The following is a 2,724-nucleotide window of genomic DNA, read 5'->3' as shown; positions in this document are numbered from 1 at the left end:
ATGATGTTCGGACACACCATCACACTATAGTGTTCCAGGCGGTATTAGTCGTGAAACAATTTCCACAATTTCTTAATTGTGTGCCAAACTCGTAACTCAGATATTCATCTCTGTGAACATATCACGGACATTTTATCCTCTTGTCACGACGATCTTCAACTTCACTCTGAAATTACTTGAACCTTTCAATAATTCAGACTTGTGTTTCATCAAGTAAATACACTCAGCATCTACTCAAATCATCTGTGAAGTAAGAACATAACGATATCCACTGCATGCCTCAGCACTCATTGGACTGCGCACATCAAAATGTATTACTTCCAACAAGTTGCTTTCTTGTTCCATCTTACTGAAAACGAGGCCTTTCAGTCATCTTGTCCATGTGGTATGATTTGCATGTCTCAAGTGATTCAAAATCAAGTGAGTCCAAACGATCCATTTGTATGGACTTTCTTCATACTAATAGACATGGTTCGCATGTCTCAATCTTTTCAAAAACGAGTGAGTCCAAAGATCCATCAACATGGAGCTTCTTCATGCGTTTTATACCAATATGACTCAAGTGGCAGTGCCACAAGTATGTGGTACTATCATTACTATCTTATATCTTTTGGCATGAACATGTGTATCACTACGATCGAGATTCAATAAACCATTCATTTTAGGTGCAAGACCATTGAAGGTATTATTCAAATAGACAGAGTAACCATTATTCTCCTTAAATGAATAACCGTATTGCGATAAACATAATCCAATCATGTCTATGCTCAACGCAAACACCAAATAACAATTATTTAGGTTTAACACCAATCTCGATGGTAGAGGGAGCATGCGATGCTTGATCACATCAACCTTGGAAACACTTCCAACACATATCGTCATCTCACCTTTAGCTAGTCTCCGTTTATTCCGTAGCCTTTTATTTCGAGTTACCAACACTTAGCAACCGAACCGGTATCTAATACCCTGGTGCTACTAGGAGTACTAGTAAAGTACACATTAATATAATGTATATCCAATATACTTCTGTCGACCTTGCCTACCTTCTCATCTACCAAGTATCTAGGGTAGTTCTGCTTCAGTGACCGTTCCCCTCATTACAGAAGCATTTAGTCTCGGGTTTGGGTTCAACCTTGGGTTTCTTCACTAGAGCAGCAACTGATTTGCCGTTTCATGAAGTATCCCTTCTTTCCCTTGCCCTTCTTGAAACTAGTGGTTTTACTAACCATCAACAATTGATGCTCCTACTTGATTTCTACTTTCGTGGTGTCAAACATCGCGAATAGCTCAAGGATCATCATATCTATCCCTGATTTGTTATAGTTCATCACGAAGCTCTAGTAGCTTGGTGGCAGTGACTTTGGAGAACCATCACTATCTCATCTGGAAGATTAACTCCCACTCGATTCAAGCGATTGTAGTACTCAGACAATCTGAGCACATGCTCAACGGTTGAGCTTTTCTCCCTTAGTTTGCAGGCTTAAGAAACTTGTCAGAGGTCTCATACCTCTTGACGTGGGCACGAGCCTAAAATCCCAATTTCAGCTCTTGGAACATCTCATATGTTCCGCGACGTTTCAAAATGTCTTCGGTGCCTCAATTCTAAACCGTTCAACATTACGCACTGAACTATCACGTAGTCATCAAAACGTGTATGTCAGATGTTCGCAACATCCACAAACGACGCTCGAGGTTCAGCACACCGAGCGGTGCATTAAGGACATAAGCTTTCTGTGCAGCAATGAGGACAATCCTCAGTTTACGGACCCAGTCCGCATAATTGCTACTATCAACTTTCAACTAAATTTTCTCTAGGAACATATCTTAGTAGAACTAAAGCGTAAGCTACGACATAATTTGCAAAGACCTTTTGACTATGTTCATGATAATTAAGTTCATCTAATCAATTATTTAATGAACTCCCACTCAGATAGACATCCCTCTAGTCATCTAAGTGATACATGATCCGAGTCAACTAGGCCGTGTCCGATCATCACGTGAGACGGACTAGTCATCATCGGTGAACATCTCCATGTTGATCGTATCTACTATACGACTCATGTTCGACCTTTCGGTCTCTTGTGTTCCGAGGCCATGTCTGTACATGCTAGGCTCGTCAAGTCAACCTAAGTGTTTCGCATGTGTAAATCTGGCTTACACCCGTTGTATGCGAACGTTAGAATCTATCACACCCGATCATCACGTGGTGCTTCGAAACAACGAACCTTCGCAACGGTGCACAGTTAGGGGGAACACGTCTCTTGAAATTTTAGTGAGGGATCATCTTATTTATGCTACCGTCGTTCTAAGCAAATAAGATGTAAACATGACAAACATCACATGCAAATCATAAAGTGACATGATATGGCCAATATCATCTTGCGCCTTTGATCTCCATCTTCGTGGCGCGGCATGATCACCTTCGTCACCGGCATGACACCATGATCTCCATCATCATGATCTCCATCATCGTGTCTTCATGAAGTTGTCTCGCCAACTATTACTTCTACTACTATGGCTAACGGTTAGCAATAAAGTAAAGTAATTACATGGCGTTTTCATTGACACGCAGGTCATACAATAAATTAAGACAACTCCTATGGCTCCTGCCGGTTGTCATACTCATCGACATGCAAGTCGTGATTCCTATTACAAGAACATGATCAATCTCATACATCACATATATAATTCATCACATCCTTTTGGCCATATCACATCACATAG

Source organism: Triticum aestivum, chromosome 6D (genome assembly GCF_018294505.1).
Source record: "Triticum aestivum cultivar Chinese Spring chromosome 6D, IWGSC CS RefSeq v2.1, whole genome shotgun sequence".
Classification (NCBI taxonomy): domain Eukaryota; kingdom Viridiplantae; phylum Streptophyta; class Magnoliopsida; order Poales; family Poaceae; genus Triticum; species Triticum aestivum.
The sequence above is the reverse complement of the archived record's forward strand: the minus strand, read 5'-3'. Positions refer to the sequence as shown.